Source organism: Ambystoma mexicanum, chromosome 10 (genome assembly GCF_040938575.1).
Source record: "Ambystoma mexicanum isolate Mex_15411 chromosome 10, UKY_AmexF1_1, whole genome shotgun sequence".
NCBI classification, from domain to species: Eukaryota; Metazoa; Chordata; class Amphibia; order Caudata; family Ambystomatidae; genus Ambystoma; species Ambystoma mexicanum.
Window position 1 is genome coordinate 754998626 of NC_090932.1, and position 25575 is coordinate 755024200.

Here is a 25575-nt window from a genome sequence, read left to right on the forward strand (position 1 = left end):
AAGAAGATCTTTTGCGCTGCACTACCAATTGGTTAATAATAGTTGTGCGTCTTCCATTGCTCGTGAGCCAGAGCAAACAAGACTTTCTTTGCAGGTCAAGGAAGGGGCTTGCCACACAGTCCGTTACTCCCTTAATATATTGTGCTAGTTTTATACTTTGAAAACGACAGGGGCAAGTAGACACCACTCCTCTGCAGCCCCTTATTATCACTTTCCACAGCTGGAACAAAACATATTTTACTCGCCCGCCTCCTCTGATTCTACACTACATACTTCCTCCTTCAAAAACTTACAGATCCCCTACTGCCATGCAACCCAGACAAATAAAGGTGGAGGAGAACTCATGAATACAGCCAAGTTACATAAATTGTTAAATGCCACACATTCCTTGTTATTTGGAAGATGATCAATCAGATTTCCTTTTTACTTTGCATTTTGGGATTTGTAGTACAGGACACTTGATGGACAAATCAAAACTACAAGTCGCACAGTGCAAAAGAAAAACAAGAACTGGATGGGCATCTTTCGAATTACATGGAGTCATGTACACACAAACCCTCACACTGACACTGAAAACTCACACTCAACATGTTACAATGCTCACATTCATGCATGGGTGCAGATGCATGCGCACAGACTAACATTTGCCTTCAGGGAGCAAATGCACACTTTGTGCACAATCTCTCACACACACCTTCATAACATGCTCACCTAAAACACCCACACATTGCATGCACACACTCTCAGATGATATTCAGGCCCTCACACCACACATTCTCCCTTACACTGTGCATATATTTAAAAAGAAGACTACACCATCTCTGGGCAACATTATAAAACAGAAAAAATAAAATACAAAAAACACACATTTATGCTGAGCACTGCCTTTGGAGAACCCTAACCTGCAGGAGTTCAAGACGCAGCCTTTTATCATTGAACATATCAACTTATAGGCTAAGTAAGAAATGTATGCCTCTTAAAACACCAAGCAAGTGTGGCCTTGTTGTAAAATGCTGGTCCTTGAATTCTGGCAGACCATGGTTCAAGGCTACATAATTTTTATTTTTTATTAAACTAATTCAATTCAATTAAAAAAAAAAGCAACACAACTGGGAGGTGGCAAGGTTTGGTGCAGTGCAGTCCAGTGATCTTATTTGGCATAAGGACTTTTAGACATGGCTGCAATATCAGCCACATCCACACATCCCTTGTGCCAAATAATGGCACCGGAATGGCGTTCCTGCGGAAAAGGACATACCAAAATGGGCACTGCTGCGGAATGACAGTGCTAAATTGGCGCACAGCAAAATGATTGCACAGAAAAAGGGTGTACCGCTTAGAGCACGCTTCTTACCCAAAGTGTGTGCTCCATGGCAGATAATGTAATCTCACTGCGCATTGCCTAAACACACTGATCGTTCTCATAGCCTGCAATCCGAAGACCATGCTAGTGGCCTGGAAGCATTCTTAAAAATGATGGAATAACAAAACCCTTGAAATTCAAGGAAAAATCTTTAGTTGCAGTGACACTAAAGTCAGCAATACATTGTAATAAAACATTTGAAATTCATGGAAAAAACTTTAGTTGCAGGGATGTTAAGGTGAGAATTTAACGCAATAAAACACCTGAAAATCAGCAAATGCCACCATTGTGATATCAAAGATCACATCACTGATAATATCACTACTTACATGTTGTATGACAACACTGATGACATTGCAAATCACATCACTGACGCCATCACTGGTGACAACACTAATTACAATGAATATAACTGATTACATCAATAATGGAATTCGATATAACATTATTGATAAGTTATCTCATGAAAAGTTTGATTACCTTAATAACAGTTTAGGCCGTGGACGTGGCCATGAAAAAGGCTGGGATCACTGACCAGCAGCAAAGGCCATAGCTAGTGGTTGGTTAGTGTTCAGAAATACCAATGTCCATGGTTGAAAGTCATGCCTAGTAGCCTATTACTGTTTCAAAATATACAGTGAGCAACATAGCCATGGCTAAATTTCATAGCTGGTGCCCATTAATATGTTAGAATATACAGTCAGCACAGCAAAAGGTCGTGGCCATTGGCTAGTATTGTGTTGAAGACCTTGGCCAGTGTCTGGCTAGTGTATATAATATACAGTGATAATATACAGTGGGCACGGTCGAAGGCCATATCTAGTGGCTAGTTAGTGTTGTATAATACACAGTGGGCATGGCCGAAGGCCATCGGTTACTGCATTTTATTATTTTAAAATATGCAGTGGACATGGCTAAAAGGTGTGCAAACTGCTCAAGGTCAAAGGTCATGGCTACTGGCCCAGTTATATGTTAGAATATATAGTTGGCACAGCCAAATATTATGGCCACTGGACAGTATAGTGCAAAAGTCCATGGCTAATGCCTGACCAGTGTATACAATATACAGAAGATACGGTTGAAAGCTGTATCCACTGACAATGGCTGAAGACCATGCTTAATGCCAGTTAATGTTGTAATGTAATTAGTGATGTCATCAGTGATGTGATCTGTAATGTCATCATTGTGGTCATAGGCTGCACAACAGGGGGTGTGAAGTTACAGTGGCTTTAGCTGAATTTCAAGGATCTTGGTGTGTTAAGTTCTCACCTTAAGGTCCCTACAACTAAAGTTTGTTCCTTGAATATAAGCTCCTTGTCATGCCCACAATATATTTTCTAAGATTCATAAAAGCTTGACAAAACCACCTGGCAGAACAATAGTGTCTCTCAATGGAGCATTACTGGAGAATACTTCCAGACATGTGGAGAAAACATTGCTTCGTTTCATATTAACACTTCCATTTTATGAAAGAGACACCAAGGACTTTCTCACCAAAATAAATTATATATCTTGGGAGCCCAACTTTATGCTGGCCACATTAGATGTTGTCTCATTGTACACTTCAATAAAACATATTTATGGAGAAAGAGCATGTCAATACTTCCTAAATACAAGGTCACTCAAATACTTGTCAAACAGTAAAATGGACATTGAAATTATCGTTATATGTTTAACCAACAATGTTTTTCTTTTTGACAATGAGTATTTTGTCCAACTCCAAATCACGCAATGGGAACTACAGCCCCCTCTTACGCAAACCTTACAATGTTTGTTGTTTGGACAAAAGAGAACATCAGACATACCGACAAGATTATTCTGTGGTTACGCTACATTGATGACAGTTTTATTATTTGGGAAGGCAATGCGAAAGAATGGAAGGACTTTGTAAGAACATAGAATATCAATGAGTTATATCTAATAATTTACTGAAACCCACATTAGAGATGCTAAAGTCTTTTTGGATATGCAAGTAAAATCCAATAAAAGAGAATTAATCACTGAACTATATTGGAAATCCACTAGTTCCAACATGCCTCGTCCCACCGGCAACTACCATCCATCTTCTCTTAAATTGAGTATACCATGTGGCGAATTCATTAGAATTTGTCGTAACTGTTTGAGAATTGAAAACTTTGATAAAGAATGCCAGATTACAGCACAAGATTTCCATTATCAAAGATACCCAAAGAAAATACTCGAACGAACATACACCAAAGCAGGCACACTTAACAAAGAATCGTGGCTGGCATCCACAGATGATTAAGAGGTGAATGAAGAAAACGAAGCAATCTGCCTCATTCTCACTTTTGGAGCACAGTCAAGGCACATTAAACGCTTCTTGCATCACCATTGGCATGTGCTCGAACTAGGAGAGAGAGTTAATATCACATATCGTAAATCACCATCTATAAGAGACTGCTTAGTTCCCAGCTATGTGACTCCTGAACTATCTGCATCAACCAATTCCTGGCATAACACCTGTCCTCCGGGGTTTTTTAAATGCACCAAATTTAAGGCATGTCCATATGCTCAAAATAAGATAAACTACTTACATCCGATACTTGGACTTGAAGTGAAATTGAACTCTAGAATAACGTGTAACACAGAATTTGCTGTGTATGCGTTAACATGCCAGTGTGAATAATGGTATGTCAGTAGCACCATAGGGAAACTGAAGCTCTGCTTTTTACAACATATCAGAGCGATCAAGAATCAAAATCCTTCTTACCCTATGGCATTACATTTCAGGAACAAACATCAAGGCAAAATGGAAGGCTTTGTATTTTCTTTCGGCATCCTCAGCATTAAAAAATCATGCTGTGGTGGCAACTGTGAACTATGGTTGCGAGAAATGGAAACCAAGTTTATATTGAACCTTAAAACAAAGAAACCACAGGTGCATAACCTAGATGAAGATGTACACACATTTTTGGGGACATAAATAATTATTTCTATAATATTATAGGTTTTGCTCCTGAAAATGCTCCGATGTCCTAGGAAACATTTACATCTCCTCTCTTTCCTCTTATATTTTATAGATCAGTTACTCATTGGTTCTCAATGTATTTCATTGTTTCAACAGCATGTTATGGTTATATATGCTGTTATTGACTTGTGTGTAAATATGGTTTGTGTTACAACTCTACAAACTATAAACCTATGTTTGGCAGGGTTTGGATTGACATTTTGTTATTATTTTAGTGATATATTTAGACAATCTTTCTCTTCCTTTTCTCTGTCACTTTTCGCTTTTTTTCAGATTTTGTCTCTCTGAAGGGGACCTTTGTGGGCTGTGGTATCTTATCAAATATACTGAACATTGTTTACTTTCTGGATATTTTACCTAGATCACATATTGTTATTAACCTATAGTATCCTAGTTTTTATACATTGGGTTTTCTACAGCTCAAGCTAGTTTATTAGCAGTTTTGCAGTTTTTTTTTTTGCATTGAAATTATGTTGAAATTAACATTTCTTTCTTTTTAGTACTGTTTAATTTATACATGAAATACTGAAGTTTGTCCACATTTATGTCAAACTATACAGCTTTGATGCTGTCACGCAGCATTAATATTGTATATACACAAAAACTGTACGTACATAAGGGATTTGTGTTACATATGCACTATGCACTTTAATGCTATTTTGCATGGTATAAATGCTGCTATTTGGTATTAGTACTGTCACAGCAATTACAGTTGGGTCAAACGGTACTTATAATACATAACTCATTTTCTGGTACTGTACATGCACTATGCACATAAATGCCAATTTCCACAATTGTGATGCTGCCATTAAGTGCAAATATCTTTTATGCAATATGCATTGTATATACATAATTGCACCGATTAGTTTTGCTGTATATATACAAAACATGCACTATGCCCTTTAACAACCTTTTAGCTGAAGCACATTTTGGAAAATGCATTAAGCACTTACATGGATACGATTTGGTAATTGGAGAAAATGTATTAAGACAACCAAAAAAACAATAGTGTTGGATTACTCTGGCTATGGAGTGAAAATGTTGCCCTTTAACGTACACAATTTTGCAATACATTACATACAGGTACATTTTCACTTTGGAGCATGTAACCTGTTCCACAATGTACCATAGGAAAAGTGGACATATTGTGTTGACAGTCTATTGTGAAGGAAAGTAACAAAGGGACTATTACTAGGCATTGGAAAACCACAGAGACTAAAAACCATAGAGTTCAATGTTGTTCCCCTTAAAAATGTTTCCCACAGAGAGCACTTTGTATGTGAATAAGCAAACAAGATGGCCACCATAGAAAGAGAAGGCAGTTGTTCCATACATGGCCCCTCTTCGCTTTCCATGGCAACCTGCAAAAAGCAAAACTACGTGCCATGACGCAGAAGCTGAAAATGAACACACAGCGACGTACAACGTAGCACGTTACATTTTGAAATAATAAACTGCTTTGTAAAAGAAAACAGTAACATTTTAGATTTTGTAAAGTACTTTTATTTCACAATAAACTGTTTGAGACCATCAGACTATTCCCATTTTCAATCAAATAGTAACTTTGTTTCTTGGGTTGTCTTCGAAAATGTTAATCTTGATGCTCACATTGTTAGTTTTGCATACGCAAAGTATTTGCTTTCGATAAAGCAACCGCTTCGGTCGCACAGTGATTTCGAAGAGGTCAGCATGACCTTCAGCCTACACCACCATAAAACATGTTATGTTACTCCTAATGGCCACTCCAGCGTGTGGACAAATGGGTCCGGGCCGGTCGTCCCACAAAACCGTAACGGTTAGGCAGCCGGTCACGAGTATGTGCATCTGGCGTGCAAAGAAACCATCACCTGGCATTTGGAATCCATGGCAATCACAGTACGGCAGAATGTAGCTGTTCGGAAAACGTAACAGAAAATACGTATCAATACCCAACCTCCATCATACAATTTCAAAAAAGACAAAAATAACGTGGAAACTGATACACAAATCAATGAGGTCAATAATAGCGTTGAACATGGGTGAACCTAGTGATAGTCTAACAGCGAGAATGTGCACTCTCCATAAGTAAGTAAAAAAATATTAAAACTATACAGAAAGATAGTACGTCAGTCACAATGCCAAATTATTATTGTGGTAATAAAAAATTAAAACTCGTTCCAGTGTAGTCGTCAAAAATAAATGTACACTATATTTACCGTCTCCATTGTCTTTGTTAAACCCAGACAGCAATGTACTTGCACCAAATAATCTTCTTGAACTGATGTTACAAGAGTCTGACAAACGTTTTGAATACATAACCTTATCAAATGGATTTTTTCCAAACTTTCACTCCCTGCATTCTTACTGAATTTTCCCTCTGGCTCAAGGTCAAAAAACAATTGACCCTTATGGGTTCAGTCAGATGCGTGGGCCTACTGAGCTCGCAACCAAAAAAGCAAACCAAGTGAATGAAAATACATTCTGATTTTGCAACAATATATCTGAATGCATGCATGAGAACTGGTACTCCCATACACTTGCAGACCTGCTATTTCCATCAAACAATGCAGGTGGCTGCCTCAGATTTCAAACTCTGGGACGCCAATCTGAGTGCATTATTATTTTAAATACATTGCAACACAGGCGCAGTAAATCTTCGCCTGTACTTAGTGGACACTATATTGAGTAGCAACTTCCAATTTACCATATGACTTTGGTGACAATAAACCACACTTTTTGACTTCCTGCTGCCACATCCCATCCCAGCCTCATTAACACTCACCTTCCGAAATAGTATTTCATAAGGTTAAAAAGTGCAATGGTGTGTTGTTTTATATGGTTAGCAGCGATGTCCGCGTACACCAAAACAGGAAAGAAAGATGGCGGGTGCAGCGAAGGAATCTGATGCACTTCACGCCGTTCAACATCCAATCAGTGAAGGCGCCACATGTCCGTGGACATGACGCTATGGATTAGCCAATTGGTATCTTGTCCGCGGAGCGAACAGTGAAGTATGTCCGCGGAGCGGACATAGATATCACTAATTTTTTAAACACACTTTCTGGTCGTTTTAAAGAAAACTACTGGACGGATTGGCACCAAATTTACAAAAGCACGATTTCGGGACCAAGCTTCTGCTCCTGCCGCAAATGTGGTGAAAATCCTTCCAGCGGTTTGGGCTGTAGGCATGCACAAAGTTTTTCCCCCATTCAGTCTATGGGAAAGAAAAGACGTTTTGGGACCCCCTATAACTTCCCCCCCCCTGGACCAAACATCACCAAACTTTGCAAACAAATTCAGTGGGCCATGTACTTTTTTTGCAAAGTTTGGTGTGGATTCGTTCAGGAGGAGCGGAGTTATAAGTGCTCTTCCTATGGAAACAGCAGCTTAACCATAACTACACAGCCACTACTGTGGGGCTGTGTAATATATATATATATATATATATATATATATATATATATATATATATATATATATATATATATAAAAATATATATATATATATATTATTCAAGGAAAAAACTCTAGTTGTGGGGATGCTAAGGTGAGAACTTAATGCAACAAAAACGTGGAAATTCAGCTAAAGCCACCTTAACTTCGCACCCCTGTTGCACAGACTATGACCACAATTATGACATTAAACATCACTGATGCCATCAGTGTTGACAAAATGAATTGCATTGTATATAACTGATTACATCAATAATGGAATTAGACATAACATCATTTATAAATTAGCTCATGAAAACTTTGATTACCTTAATAACCATTTAGGCCATGGACTTGGCCATGACAAAGGCTGGGGTCACTTGCCAGCACCAAAGGGCATAGCTAGTGGTGGGTTACTGTTAAAAAATACCAATGAGCATGGTTAAAAGCCATGCCTACTAGCACGTCACTTTTTAAAAATGTACAGTGGGCAACATTGAAGGCTGTAGTCAGTGTCCATGGCTAAGGTCATAGCTAGTGCCCATTAATATGTCAGAATATACAGTCGGCACAACCAAAGCCTGTGGCCACTGACTAGTATTGTGTTGAAGACCATGGCTAGCGGCTGGTTAGTGTATATAAAATACAGTGGGCATGATCAAAGGCCATAGCTAGTGACTGGCTAGTGTTGTGTAATACACAGTGGGCACGGATGTAGGCCATCGCTTATTGCATTTTATTATTTTAAAATGTACAGTGGCCATGGCCAAAAGATGTACAAACTGATCAAGGTCAAAGGCCATGTCTAGTGGCCCATTTATATGTTACAATATATAGTAGGCACACTCAAAGATTGTGGCCACTGACCAGTATTGTGCTAAAGTCCATGGTTAGTGCCTTTTCACTGTATATAATATAGAGTGGACACTGTTGAAAGCTGCATCCACTGGCAAAGGCCAAAATCTTTTGTTGATAGCTTGTTAGTGTTTTAAAATATTCAGGGCACATGGGAGAAAGTTGTGACCACTGTCCACACCTGAAAGCCATGACTAGTACCCATTCATTTGTTAAACTATATTTGGCCATGTACACTGACCATGGCTGAAGGCTATGCTTAATGCCAGTTACTGTTGTAATGTTATTAGTGATGTCATCAGTGATGTGATCTGTGATGTCATCATTGTGGTCATAGCCTGCGCAACAGGGGGTGCGAAGTTAAGTTCTCACCTTAACGTCCCTACAATGTATTGCTCACATTAACATCCCTGAAACTAAAGATTTTCCTTGAATTTCAAATATTGTATTACAAAGTATTGCTCACCTTAATGTCCCTGTAACTAAAGTTGTTAACTTGAATTTCAAGGGTTTTGTTATTCCATCGATTTTTAGAATGCTTCCAGACCACTAGCATGGTCTTCGGCCATAGTCACTGTCCATTTTCAAACACTACCAAACCACTAGCCATGGCCTTCAGATTGCAGGCTTTGAGAACTCACAATGGTTTTAGGCAATGTGCAGTGAGATTACATTATTTGCCATGGAGAACCCACTTAGGTTAAGCAGTGTTCTCCAAGCAGCACAACCCTTTTCGGCATCATCATCTTGGCGCGGGCTGATTTGGCATGGCCATTCCACCGCAGCGCCCATTTCACTGTGCCCTTTTCAGCGCAAAAGCCATTCTGGTGCTGTTATTTTGGCGCGAGGGATGTTTATACGTGGCTGACATTGCAGCCACGTCTAAATGCCCTCATGCTAAATAAGATCACAGGACTGCACTGCAACACACCTCGCCACCTCCCACTTGCATTGCTTTTCTTTTAATTAAATTAGTTACATTTTTTTAAAAAATACAGCCTTAAACCATGGTCTGCCAGAGATTCGAGGCCCAGCATTTAACCACTAGGCCACAATGGCTTGGTGCATCATGGGGCATACATTTCATACTTAGCCTATAATTTAATATGTTGAATGATAAAAACAAGGTATGAAACTTGTATAAATCCATAAAAATAACATAATTGTAGCATAATGGTAAAGTGATGTGTCTCAAACTCATTAAGACCAGGATTCTCCGATAGCAGTGTTCAGCATAAAAGTTATTTTTTTAAATTTCATTTTTTCTGATTTATAAAAATGCGGATGCCGTCTGTTATGAGAAATTTAAAACTTAAAAAACACACAGCATTCAGGACTGTGGACTGTCTGCCATCCATGCAGTAACGGGGACCAACCCTGCTTACTTTCTGAGCGAGGAAGGAACCAGCCCCCTTAGGCCATGTTTCCCTAAGTGTTCTTCTATGTGAGACGCCATTTATTAGGCAACATGGCCTTAGAGGGCTGACCCCTTCTTCACTTTGAAGCTAAGAAGGGGTTGTCTCAGTTACTGCAGGGATTGCTGCTGTAAAAAGACCTTTTTTTTACTGGGAGACTACAAATACCAAAATGCAATTGCTCAAAAGGCAAACAATTGTTTCTGAGTGCAAAACCTTCGAGGACTGACAGTAGCACAGTTTAAAAAAAAGGAAATTATTCAGATGCCCATTCGGTCGCTCATCCATGCAGTAACCGGGACTGACCCTGTTTAGCTTCAAAGCGGGGCTGACTCTGCATAGCTTCAAAGCAAGAAAAGGGCCAGCCCATTCCTCTAAGTGGTCTTGTAAGTTTGTATTTTTATCAAGCAATATGACCTGGGGAGAATGGCCCTTACCTCACCTTAAAACTAAGCAGTGTTTGTCCGGGTTACTGCATGGGAAACCTGGATAGCAATTGAGTCACTGGCCACAGACTTTGGCCATAGCCAGTGATTTTTCACCCTGATGTCAAACCTCGGATATAGACATGAATATCTCTTGCATCGAGGCAAAAACAAGATGATGGTAATTTTATTTCTGGAAACCATGATCCTGCAATGCACCATGGGAGATATAACTATAACTTTTGGGGAAGGGGGACCCACTCACTTTTCCATCAAACTTTAAAATAACTACGGCATGAATAACCCCAAACCACGCACGATCGCGAGTCAACACCTCATGCCCAAGTTATTTTGGACCTGGTCAAAATCCATTCAGCGGTTTAGGCTGTGCACTTTGATGGAAATCGATCTTTTTTGGTCTATGGGAAAATTAATGGGAATGAATGGGAAGTAGACCACACTTTTGGAAAAAATATTTTGATTGGATAATAACTTGTCTATTTTTCAAAAATCTTTACAACACTTTGCAGTCTGGGGGAGCCCGCAGACTTCTAATCACGTTATGAATTTCGGGCAAATCCGTTACTCGAATCAAAAGTTATTAACAATAGAATTTTGAGGGGTTCCTATGTGTCTCCGTCTCACCGTAACTATAAGGTGGTGACTGCCGCCCTATATATATATATATATATATACATATATTTATTTCACAGAGCAACTCTAGTGAAACCTATCATCCATAGGAAAAGCATACATTCTATCATTCTATGTCTAATAATAACCTTTAAACCATAGGATGTTTTTATTTACATTTACATTTACAAAAATACAGATGAAATTGATAAATTCTGTGACATATGGAGTAGCTTCCTCGATGTCTATGGATAGAATATGAAATTAATCTGAACAAATGTGTCTCTGGTTTTGAAAATGCTACTGGCGTATGCATACTTAATATTTTAGCCGATTATTGTGTGATATTTTCATCTTTGTTAAGAAGATATTTCATATGCTAAGTTTTGGTTCTTTGCTTTGATATTATCTCTCTCCTTTTCTTCTTTCCCTTCTTGTCTTTCCTATCTTCCATGCTTTTATTCTTCTCCATATTTTAAACGTTTAGGAATAGGTAAGGACAGGTTGTTTAGTGAGTTAAGATTTTAAATGATTAACAGTGTATTTGATTGATTACCGCTGCTTAATGTTCATATTTGTTGTTATGGAAATAAAAATATTGAATCTCAAAAAAAAAAAACATAGGATGTATTACCCCTACCTTACTGAAACGAAATTTACGGGCCAGTCCCCTAGAAACTGTTTCATTTTGTGCTAATCTGTGTTACGGTTCAAAAGATATAAACTGTCAAATGAAGGCTATTTTTCAACTTTTACTCATTTATCCACATGGAAAATGACAAATTGTTGCTGAAATGCACAGATCAAACCACAGGATGGATTTGCACCAAATAAGAAGGAAGTCGGGCACAAAGTGCTCAATTAAACCCTCTGTTGTTTTGGAATAAATCCGTCTAGTGGTTATTTTCACATTTGGCATTGAGCGCAGTGAGCGCAGTGACCCTTTAATCTAGATATATTTCCCATGATGCATTACAGGTGTCATGGATTTTCATTTCTGAAAACTCTCCATTATTCAATTTGATATTCAAGTTCTGAATTTGTTTTTTTAAAAATGCCCTAAAATAATATGAGAGATGTAGGTAAAGTAGTTTTGAAGCTAGGGACTATGTGGGCAGGGTACAAAATGATGATTTGTGAAGATATGGGGATAGTGTTGTTTTATTTATTTTTTTCTAGTATTTTTCTGAGATCTCGCTTTGTTTCGAGTGGCAAAAAAGAGTGAATACTTCAAAAGTATAACATATTAAATTGAAGGCATTTACTGGGATTGCTATGTAGGGAAAGAAGAGTATTTTCATAGAAAAAAACATTACAGGGATTACCTTTTTACTTACAAAAGTGTGAGATGAGGTTGTTAGGGGGCTAAAATTGTTTGGATTTGCTCAATTTGTTTTTTAAAAGCTTATTATTGCTCAAGTACATGAAAAAGTAGTGTGCAACTTAGCCAAAGTAAGCAAATGCTTGTTTAGTATATTTTTTTTCTGATTCAACAAGCTTTTCATGTGACTTGACCATGTAGATCTCGATTTTCTGCTGACATCAGCAGGACAATCTCTACATTATCGCACCACCCTCTTCTTCACCACAGTACCTAATTAGTAATCTTACCGGAAACACCAATATTCCTCTTCCACATCACAGTACATAATATTAAAATGACCTATACATCCACTCCCCTCTTCTTTGTCACAGGACCTAATTAGTAATCGTACCTGAACTCCGACAACCCTGTTCCGCGTCCAAGCACTAAATAGTAATCTTATTTATACCATCACATCACTTTTCCTTATAGCAGTACCTAATAGTCATATTACCTTTACCCCCCATATTCCTATTCCTTTTCTTAGTACCCAATGGCCTTTAACCCGACATCTCTCTTACTCATCAGAGCTGCATATTACCCTTACCCCGTTCTTCCTTGTCACAGTGCCCAACTACTCCACCTCATCACAGTCCCCATTAACCCACCACATTCTTCCACGTCACAGTACACCAGTGCCCCACTTCACTCCTCCTCCTGAGACAGGCATGGTATCAAGAGAGACACAGACCCAATTGTTATAGTTTCAAAACCTTTATTTACAATAAACCTGGGGTTGGTGTTATGCCTAACTGGCTCTAACTCTAAAGGGATGGTTCCCTCAACTGATGTCTCTAAGGGCTGTTGATGTCACGAAAGTCCAAAACCAAAATCTGTCTGTGTCTAAACCCATGCTTGCCCTCACTCTTTGCTAAAATGTGGTAGGATGTCTCTTTCTCTTTAAAGAAAAATAGTGATTTAAAAAGAAATATATACCAAGGCTGGTTTTTAGGTAGTCTTCTTACCAGGTGTGGTTCAGTCAGTATCATCAAAGTTCAGCACAATCAAAAATAGTTTGTTTGTTAGCTCTTCTGCACAACGTTCTTGCCCTCTGTTCAAACAACTCCCAATGTCTTTAGTTGTTGGGCATTTCCTTCCCCATGCTTTAATCCTTCCAAGTTTCAAATAACACAACTATATAACCCAGTTTCTCTCAGGCTTCTGAGGGTTCTGTTCGCCAAGCTTATGTCTTTCTGTTTCACCAAATAAGTATTCACCTTTGTTAGGCCTCTTAGGGTTCCGTTCACCAAGCTTAGGCCCCTTCAGTTCCAGAAATAGGTGCAGTTTAACCATGTAGTTCCTCTTAGGCCTCTCAGGGTTTCCTTCCTCGAGCTTAGGCCCCTTCCGTTTCAAACACAAAATTAAGCTTGTCAAGACGTGCCTTTTACTTATTTATAGTTCCTTTCACACATAACCTTTTCATGGGGTAAAATCTGAGATTTTCGAAAACGCAAGGTTCCTTGCTTCTCATAAGCACGACCACTAGGATCTTTGGCCCATCTCTGTATTTCCTCTATCTGCTTTTCTCCTATTCTTTCACCTTCAGGTGCCACCTGCAACCCTTTGTAATATTCCACTTTGTTGTGCACAGTTGCACCGTCTTTGTCTTTCTCTTCTTTCACCTTGTGTTAAAGCATATTTTGCATGAACACCACCTGATAGTAAACAATTGGCCTAAGCACATTCGCATCGCACTATAAATCGCATTGAATTAATCTGAAACAGGCTGACTACACTGCCATTTTGAGTTATCCGCCATTTTGATCGCCTCTTGCTTTCTGTCCCATGTTTAGAATTGTGTTTTTGGCTCCAGCAGAGCAAAATTAACTTTGTACTGTTTCCATGATGTCAACGTCGATAAGAATGTTGAAGCTGCTAAAATGGATTGTTTGTCCTACACTGAGAAACCTTGGAGTTAAACAAAAAACTACTAATCAGTAATTTAGGTACCATCTGTTCCAGAAGTGCATTCTCCGTTCAAACAGCAAAGTAAAATAACAAGTAGTTGAACATGATTTTCGCTCCTTGAAACTAAGCTGACTTTAAACTCATGAACACATGATAGACAAATATAAGCGAGCAAAAAAAGGAATGTTACCTTTGTGTCTTATATTTGGAAAACATGTGAAATGTTTAAAGGAAAACAACAAACTATTCAAAGATGTTTAAGAATGACTTACTTATTATTTATGTGGATAGGCCATGAACCCTAGGTAAATGTATTACATGAAGAGGGGCTGGACGATGTGTCCGGGATTGTGGAAAATCTGTATAAATACTTGTGTTTTTGAAATGTCCAGTACTCTCTCATCTCACAGTGTCTGCATGCACACATTGCGGGGTGTTCAGAGCCAGTCAGAGCCAGAGCCAGTCAGCTTCCTGTTAATAAATGTACATGGTACTTTTGGACTCTGGACTGGCGTATTTTTATTATGTGATATTAAGCCTAGATATTCTTTAATCTTTCAGATGGTGCCCGATTAGGGACCCTCATGATTGATGCCACATCGTTAGATGAAGACGAGGCTACCGAACCGGGATCGGAGAGTGACGGGTGCCATGCAAAATGAGATGCAATTTCTCTGCAGTAGTGCACACCCGATCCCTGGACAGTGAGCAGCGTTTAGTGGGCATCACAATGAGGGTGCCCGTATCGAGGCCTGTTTGTCAAAAACACCAGCCACAACGATTTTATGTCCGATTGAACCCTTTCAATGATTTGAAATCAGTTGAGTCGTATCCCGATTCCTAAAAATCCTTATATTTGCTGCAAGTGTTGTCTCTGCAGAAACAAACATAGCCAGGTAAGATCGCAATTTAACTATACCTGGGAAATTGTCATCCTGTTGCAGGGTATTATTCCGCAGAGAAAGACAATCTTTGAAACAAGGCCAGCCGGCGCAACCCGAAGGGTCACCGGCTTTTTTAATGTATTGTAAGTATGGCCTGAGAGCTATCGTATTTAATGAAATTTGGCACAGACCAGGCATGTTTCCGTATTTCATTGGCCAGTTTATGGTAGTTTTGAAATTGCCCGCCTAGAGCATTTAGCATCTGTATTGATGAGAAAAAAGACTAGGCCTGCAGCATTTGATGCAGTTGGAGATTGGAGGAAGGAAGCTATGCAGCAACTCAAAAGTAGAGAAAAGCATGTGCATTGACACATGACAAATGCTGAGAAAGCATTATTGCATGATCAGCAGAATCAGTTAGAATCCATTAGAGGTATGGACAGGGCTTTTCAACTAGATCTGCAAAATATACATCCCTCTCAGGATTTTCATCCATCAGACAAATGTATTAATACATTATTGAATGAACGTAGGACTGTTTAAACTGCACCACCTCCTTATGTACCTCCTCCTGTTGTTGTTCCTCGTCTTCCCATTGTTTTTCCTCCTCTTCCCATTGTTGTTCCTCTTCCTCCCATTGTTGCTCCCCCTTCTGCACTTCCACCCGTGACAAGAGTTGCCGTCCCCATAATTCTGTCTGCACCGGCAGTGGTATTGCCTCCGCTACATATTGAACAAGAATTGTATGAACCCTCTGTGCCATGTGGTTCTGCTCCACCTGTAGTGGTTGAAGGGGCGGGAGCTGATCCAAGAATAGTGACTTATGGCACAGTATTTAACGACAGAAAGAGTTCATTGGATGCATGGGCTAAAAAGTGCATAGAAGAGGGTGATGAATTGGCTGTTTTAGTTGTGATTTCTGACCAAGGGGGTATTCCTGAACAGAATATTTTGATAGAACGGGTGGGAACGTATTTAGTTGATATAGGAGTAATTTGACGGACATGAATGTTCCACAGGGGTTGAGGGATTTGAATGTCCTTGCCCGCTCAAGGGACACTGCGGAGAAAGTATATGAGCATGTAGAGAAGGTATTTGAGTTTAAAAGGAAGCTAGATCAGTTACAGAAAGATGAGATGGATGATAATGGACGGCAGGCTTCATATGTGCAGAAGCAATTTCTTCTGCCATTGAAACCAATGAGTGAAGAAATGCACATTTGCACAAGAGACACTCTTAGATGGATTTTAGATCTTTTAATTTCCCCCATTGAAGTGCATGGCGCGTTTAGTCAGAATGCTCGGGCAATGCAAAGGAAAGTGTTACAGGTGATGGTTGAATATTTACAAGATTATTTTATGAAGAGAAAGGAATGTTGTCCCACAGATTTGATGGTTATTTATAAAAGAGCATTTTCGCCCGATACTGCATTGACTTCTTTGTCACTTGATTTAACCATGTTGCTTAATAGACGTTCAATTTTGCCTACTTTACAATTGCCGATGAAGGCGGTTCCTCTGACATTTGTTCCGAAAGTAGAGATTCCAGATTATGGTGCAGCAGGATCACCTGCCATCACTATTGAAGCAAATGCCCCTATGCACAGTATTATTATGTAAACTTGTAAGCTTTCGCTCAATTATATGTATATATGCACATCCCACACAATGTAACTGTAAATGCAATGCTCTTTTTCTCATGCCTATCTTATTCTGTAACCAAGTTTTTATGCAATCCTATCTTCCTGACCTCTGTTGCGCCCTGTTACCCCTGGGTTTTGCGCGCTATACTAAATAAATAAACAAAATAAAACAAATAAACATTATGTCTCAAAGTTTGCCCATGTCCCATTTTCTAGACAGGAAGTTGATACAATTAGGTAATCAATTCCAGATATTAGGAAGAATCCAACAGGATTTTATAAAGAAATTGAATCTGTCTTGCAGTAATCAGTTTTCATGCTGGGTGATATAGATGTGTTGTTTCCCGTGATCCTTCCTGCTGATTTATGGAAGCAGATTAGAACTGCAGATGATCAGGCAAGGATGGGTAATACATGGGATGCCTTTGTATGAGCTGATGGGGAAAGTAATGCCAGTGAAAAACCACCACAGGTGACATTGATGTTGCCAGACAGAATAGTGACTAAATGAAAAACTCTGGTTCCTCAAAAAATAATTATATGGGATAAGCTTACAGCTTGCATGCAAGGGAAGTCAGAAGGTGAAACAGGGTTTTTTAACAGATTTGAGAAGCGTTTTAGGATTTTAGTAGTCAAGATTTAAGTATAGAGCCAGGAAAGAGTCTATTTGTTGATAAGTTTGTGCGTGGATTATTGCCTGAAATCCAATCACAGATTATGACTTCTGAGAGTGCGTGGCAAGCGAAATCACAATATGAAGTGCCACACATGGCTCAGTATTATGAAAATAGGGGTAATACAGAGAAGGAGACGGTGGAAAAGAAGTAGGGAGACCTGATCACTAGAGTGTTATTGCAGCAGATAGCTATATGAGCCAGAGGTGGGAATACACAGTTCAGAGGCCAATTTACACCACAAGGTGGCACACAACTGGGTCCCGTACATATAAACCAGTGTGCATATTGTAAACAGGAGGGTCATTGGCGAGCACCATGCCCAATCCTACAGCAGAGATCAAATAGTATGTATGGTGCCATGGGTAGACGATCCAGAGGCCCTCCTGGGATATGAGGTCCTAGTAGAAATTAGTTTGCACAGAACCAACAGACACCATCACAAGATAATCAGCAACAGAGTGTTAGTAGTGGGAATATTTTTGATAATCCTTTGAATGTCTATTTTTCTGAGGATTTTGAATCTGACGACATACTGTTCTGTTAGGACAACGCAAAGCAGGTTCTGGAACTGATACCAATTACTGTCAATCAGAAAGGGCCCTATGTTGAAATGAAGGTGGGGAATAGGGAGCATCTCACTCTTGGTAGATACAGGAGCACAGAATTGTTCTATTGATCATTCACGGGTTCCAGATATTCCACTGTCAGGGCTGAGTAACATTTCTGTAGGGTTTTCTGGCATACCAGTGGTTAGTCCGGTCTCTCGGCTGGTACCAATTTCACTGGGACCATTTATTGATTCTTGTTGAATTCTATTGATGACAAATTGTGGCGAAAATCTGTTTGTATTGAATTTATTAAAGAAATTGAATGCTGTGATTTACTGTTCTCCAGATGGATTGTACTTAACGATTTCGCCCCAAAAAACTTCTGTTCCACAATTTGTGTCTATGCCTTTACCAACTGAATTGAATAAGGTTCCAACATGTTTATGGTCAGTTAATGATAATGACGTTGGAATTTTACAAATTGAGCCAGTTAAAATTGTGTTGAAACCAGGTGTTAAATTGCTGCGTATCCCGCTATATAAAATTTCAGTTGAAGGTGAACAGGCTTTGAAGAGTATTATTTCCGATTTCGTACACTGAGGTGTAAGTGAGGAAATTGCAGGGAGCATGTGTAATAATCTGATTCTACCAGTTTACAAAAAAGGTTGATAATGTGATTCCTTTTTGTTTTATTATTGATTTGCGCGCCATTAATAAGGTTGTTGCTCCACAGTTTCTCATTGTACCTGATGTCACCACAATTTGAACTATGATCCTAGCCACAGCTACACATTTTAGTGTCATGGATTTGAAAAACGATTTGTTTAGTATCCCTGTGCATGTTGATAGCAGATATTTGTTCGCATTCACCCTAGGGGGACACTCGTTTACATTTACTTGTGTGCCGCAAGGGTACACTGAGAGTTCAAGTATCTATAGTAGACCTTTGAAAGAGCAGCTTGATATGCTCGAGTTGCCTTCCACTTGCACGCTGTTGCAATATGTTGATGATCTATTTCTAGCTGCTGATTCTGAAGATGCCTGCAAAGAGGGCACTATGTTGCTGCTAATTCATTTAGCAGAACATGGGCATAAGGCTTCATTGAAGAAGTTTCAGTATTGTCGACAGGAGGTCGCCTATTTGGGCTATCTCCTGTGGAAGGAGGGAAGAAGACTGACACCTGTACGGCTACAAAGCATCTCTTGATATATCATTTCCAAATACACAGAAAGAGGTCAGAGCTTTAATAGGCATGGCCTCATATTGTAGACAGTGGATCCTGAATTTTTCGCTGTTGCTAAAACCTATGTTGGCACTGACAAGGACATTTCTTTGCCTTTACCGTGGAACATGGTTTGCCAGAACGCTTTTGCTTTGCTTAAGGCTGCGTTGTGTTCAGCATCAATTTTTGGCACACCAAATTATGAAAAAGACTTTGTTTTGTATGTGCATGAACATGATGGATGCGCTTTGGCTATTTCGACACAGGAACATGGGGGCAAGAATAGATTGTGCGGCTATTTTTCCTCCACGTTAGTCCCTGTTGCATGAGCTTTGCCGAGATGTTTGTTAGCTGTAGCTGCTGCTGCTGCATCTGTGAAACAAAGTGAGGGTATGGTTTTAGGTCACTCTTTAACCATGATGGTACCCCACACCGTAGATGTTCTATTAAATGGAACACAGATGCAACATCTCAATTCAGCTCGACTAACAAGGTACGAGCTCATTCTATTTGCTCCACATATTCAAATTAAGAGATGTTGTTCATTGAATCTGGCTGAAGTATTGCCTTCTCCACAAGAGAAGGATTGCAGGCACAAAATGTCACATGATTGTGACATTTTTACTTTATTACAGTAGAAGAAAGAAAGGGCAGAATTGATTTAATTAATACACCTTTAAAGAATCCACAAGGGGAGCTATTCTGTGATTGCTCCTGTTTTAAACTACTGGATAGTACATCTACCGCTGCTTATGCAATCACCACATTAAGCACTGTTGTGGAGAGTAAACAAATTCTGCATAACTCTGCGCAAGCTGCAGAGATTATTGCATTAACTAGAGCTTGTGAAACTTATGAAGGGCTTAGTGTAAGCATATATACAGATAGTCAATGCGCATTTTGGTGGTTCATAATTTTGGCCAATTATGAGCTGATAGAGGATTCTTGACCTCACATAGAACAAAAATTCAACATAGCACTCTGATAGTCCGGTTGCTATCAGCACTTGCTTGCGCTTCCCACACAACTAGCAATAATGAAGTGCGCCGCACATCAGAAAGTGACGGACGATGTGGGAAAAGGAAACACTTTTTCTGACAGAATAGCCAAACAGACTGCTATTGACCTGCACTCAAACATGTACATGCTCGATCCAGCAAGATGGGTCACTGACACTTGTATGATGGACAAAGGGGTTAGCAGTGTGAAGGAAATTCAGGCTGAAGCTACTCCAGAGGAAATCAAACAGTGGGCTGAGGGTCCAGCAGGTCTAGATGATGAGAGTTGTTGGGTGGATAATGAGAAGCAAAGATGGATGCTACCCAATGCCTATGTCACTGTTATGGTCACCATGGCTCATGGCCCAACACACATATCTGCTAAAAAGATTTGTCAACAATTAGATCCATCTGGTATAACACTAATATCCAGAAAACTGCTGAATGTTTAGTCCAGAGTTGCATGATATGCTTGCAGCATAACATTGGGAAAGGAACACCAACACGAAGGGCAGTTTTGGTCCCCCATCCATGCCTTTTGAGATGATCCATTTTGATTTAATTGAGATGGAACATTGCCAAAACTATAAATATGTCTTGGTTGTGATCTGTGCCTTTAGTAAATGGGTTGAGGCTTTCCCACTGAAAGACGCGAAAGCAACATCAACGGCAAAGACCATGCTTAAAGTTTGTGAACACAGCATTATGAATGGCCAGACACTTTGCCAATAACCTTACTATCGATGCAGACGACCGCACAGTCAAAGACAGGGCTCCCCCTTTTAGATTGTCATGGGGTGACCAGCCAACGTATGGAATGCACAGAGGCCCAAGCAGTTGAAAGATATTGAGTATCCACTTGTGTCTGATTATTGTGACCAGTTGACTCAAAACTTTCATTTGATTCACCAACAGGTACGAGCAGCCCTCCCTGTAAAATATGAGGGTCCAGGTTACCAACTCCGACCTGGTCAGTGGATCTTGATGAAAAATTCCGAGAGGGGCACCTGCCTTGCACCTCGTTGGAAAGGACCACATCAGATACTTTTGGCTATGCAAACTGCAGTACGAGTGACCGGAATGAAACACTGGATCCACGTGAAGAGGATTCCGTTTCCTCTGCCCTATGACGAAGGGGAGGAGAAGGGAATTGATGATCCTGATGCTCATACGATCCTGCTTTGAGTGACACCGAGGGTACCACAAAAATCCTTCCTGAGCCTGTGGGGCCTGGGGAGATTGCTTCAACTTCTTCAATTTCTTCTTCACCGCCAATCGATCTTGTTTCTGCTTCTTCATCTTCTTCGGGAAATGACAATGCTTTGTTCACTGACCATTCCGTACCTGGAGTTTTAAGGTACAATCTGTGACCAGGGAACAGTATTTAGATTTAGCGCCCGCTGACATTACATTAATGTAAATAGAATAGGAAAGTGCAGCTAGGATTCTGTACCCACAAGAAACCCACAAGAAACCAATGTTGAGCCAGTCCCTCGTCATTCCTCTGCTGCATATGATTAGAGGAAGTGACCGTCAAAGTTACCTTCAATGAAGATAGGCCATGTGGTTAAGTGCCACCCACGGATGAACAAAAAGAGACTAACAGTGAAGCTTCTTAACGGACATTGAGAAACTATGCCTGTGTTTGCGGCCACTCGTACTAATAAGAATACTGATTGGTTTGCTGATATTGAGTCTGCCCGTCGAGGGCCATGGTCCCCTAGGACCAAATGGATACTGATCACAATAACAGCTTGTATTGTAATTACATTGACACTTGTATTTTGGTATCTGGAGGGTGCACATCGGCTTGTTATTTTATTGCCAACTGCAAGTGTCTCTGCTATGTCTCCACCATATGTAATGCAATAAAGAAACTGCACACATAAGTATGGAAGTACACATTCCAGAGGGAAACTGTGATGTTGGCACATGGTTCTGGGACTTATTACGACATTGGGGCTGGAAAGTATTGACAGTCCTAATAGTGATCATTGGCATTGTACTGTTTTTCTCTTGTTTCGTACAGTGGGCCTCATTACAACCTATGCGGTAGAGGGTTAACAGCGCTGGTAGACCTGCCGGTGCTGTTAACCCTCTACCGTCTCATTTCGAGGTCTGTTTGCGGGTCCCACTAAGGACGTCTGGTAAAACCATGCGTCCTTAGCGGGACCCGCTAGCAGACCAGGATGCTAACAAAGGGCCCGTCATTAACGGGCCCATTGTTAGCATCCTCCCCATTCCCATTGAGCCCTCTGGAGGCTCAAATGGGAATGGGGATTTACCGGGTTCCGGTCCCGGGAAAAGGGAATTACCGGGCCCTCCAAGGTCGGAATGGCCCGGTATTTCCCCATTCCAGGAACCCAGACCCGGTACCCGGTATGGGGGTAGCCATGCCCCTAAAAGTGTCTTCCTGTCATCTGTTCCATGATAGGGGGAAGTTGTGCACAAACAGCTGGTAAACTAGAACCTAAGGCACATAGGCCAGAAAAATTACCAATGCCTTGGTAATACAGGACATCGCCATAAAGGAATTAATGTTGATCAATGTATTTGAAGATAGCGATTCAGGATGCTCTGATGATGATACATGGTTTTCGGATGATGCTAATGTTTGAGTAATGCTTTTGGCTTAGGCCAAAAGGAGGGTTTGTAAAAGTATATATTGCATGAACACCGCCTGATAGTAAACGATTAGCCTAAGCACATTCACATTGCACTATAAATCGCAATGAATGAATCTGAAACAGGCTGACTACGCCGCCATTTTGAGTTATCCACCATTTTGATCACCTCTTGCTTTCTTGTTCCATGTTTAGAATTGTGTTTTTGGCTTCAGCAGAGCAAAATGAATTTTGTACTGTTTCCATGATGTCAACATAGATAAGAATGTTGAAGCTGCTAAAGTGGATTGTTTGTCCTACACTGAGAAACCTTGGAGATAAACAAAAGCTGTACTAATCAGTAATGTAGAAACCATCTGTTCCAGCAGTGCCTTCTACCTTCAAACAGCAAAGAAAAATAACAAATAGTTGAACATGCTTTTCTGCAGAAATCTTTGTTTTCCCTCCTTGAAACTAAGCTGACTTTAAACTCAAGAACAAATGATAGACGGATATAAGCGAGCATAATAAGGAATGTTACCTTTGTGTCTTACATTTGAAAAACATGTGAAATGTTTAAAGGAAAACAACAAACTATTCAAAGATGTTTAAGCATTACTTAGTTATGTGGATAGGCTATGAACCCTAGGTAAATGTATTACACAAAGAGGGGCTGGACGATGTGTCCGGATTGTGGAAAATCTGTATAAATACTTGTGTTGTTGAAAGTCCAGGACTCTCTCATCTCACGGTATCTGCTTGCACACATTGTGGGGTGTTTAGTACTATACAGCTGCTTGTTAATAAATGTACATGGTACCTTTGGACTCATGACTGGCGTATTCCTGTTATGTGGTATTAAGCCTCGATATTATTTAATCTTTCACTTGTCGTGCTCCTGGCACCTTTCTTTGTTTCCCTTTCTCTTCACTGTGCCTCTTGCACATTTACTTCTTTACTTCTTTACTCCCATGCAGCCTTGCACCTGTCCTTTTCCTTGTCGTGTCTCTTGCACACTCATTTTGCTCTTTGGTGCTCACTTTCACTTTTCCTTTACTTTCGGGTGACTCGTTTTTGGGTTTACTTTCTTATTCACTTTCAAGCCTTTTGCTTCCTTTCTGCTCTACTATCGCCTTTCTCTTGCTTTCTTGACTTTCGGGTCACTAGCACCATTCTCATTAACTTTCAAGCATTTTTTTCTGTTCTGCTCCCCTAGCACCTTTCTCTTGCTTTCTATTCACTTTCTGTGTTCTCTCTTGCTTTCTGCTGGCAACAATTTATCATTCTCCCTTCCCACTCCAGCTAGTCACAAGCTCCCAAGTTTCTCCAGCTCACAGACTTGAAACTCACTGGGTAGCATTGCACTGGCGAGCTACCCGATGAGTCTCACCACCTGCCCCTCAAACCCCCTTGGGACCGACACACGTCACAAGGTAAGAAGCACTTTCATGCACACCACCAGCATGTCTGGGCTGCCTTATTTCAGCTCCCTGCAGACATGGCTCCCTAGCCACACTGCAACCCCTTTCAAACAACGGGCCAGGGTCTCGGCACACTGCTCTCCTCTGGTTTCTACAGGCTTCTCTCCCTTAACCTCCCTGCTGCTTGGCTTCTTGGCTCCAATCAGGATACATAGCTCACTCTCTTGATTGTGCAAAACCACACCTTTTATACTTAAAACAGCAGTCAAGTGTTTTCAGGTGTGAGTAGTCAATGTTAAATGCCTCACCCTGCCTGACTCTATAATGGGACACACTAATGCTAATAGGTGGCAGTCTTCATTGGTTTCTCAAGGTGTTTCATGCAGGTAATCTCTTGGTTGCCTCTTCTTCTAACTAGTTTTAGTTGGAAATGGGGAGGTGGAGCTGAACTTGGATTGTTGGTTACTTCTATTTACTAGAATACTACTAGGGGATCAACAGTGGAGATAGGAGTATTCTACAGGCTTGCTTTTATTTAATAAAATAGCTTTCCCTTGTGGCAGAATATTCAATCTCTCTGATGTTTTATTATACACGCATGGGTCTTGATAGTATTCCCGGTGGTCTGAATGGGTAACAGATGATTTAATAGTAATATCACGGTCCTGTCTCTGTGGTACTTGATCTTTCCTCGCAACCAATCTCATGTACCTAACTCTTTTCCTCCTCTGGTTGGACCGTGACTAATGTGTTTTTAATTTTGAGAAATGGACCCTGGATCAGGAATAAGAGAGTCGGCATACCCCACAAAGGCTTCCTGGATTTCTTCCTCCTCTCTTATTGTCCTGTGGTTATACCAAGTCTCACGTGGAGTACCCCCATGGATACAACCCTGCACTCCCCCACCCAGGTGATCTGATCCTCCATCGCATTTCCACCCACAGGGTTGGGATCCAAAAGCGATGGCCCTCCCCAGGCCACCTGAATAGAGGATTCTCAGGATTTACAAGGGGGAATATGCCTAGGTTTCTCACATACCCTTCCCCAAAAACACTGGCTAACCGCTGTAGGGATGATGCTTAAAGAAGGAGTGATGGAATTTTCTTTCTCATTTGAAGACCATGTCCATGTTCTGAAATCAGGAAGAACAGTCTCTTCCTGCCAGGAATGTAATGAAGAAAACTTGGAGTCATTAGATGGAGAGTTCTGTATAAGTG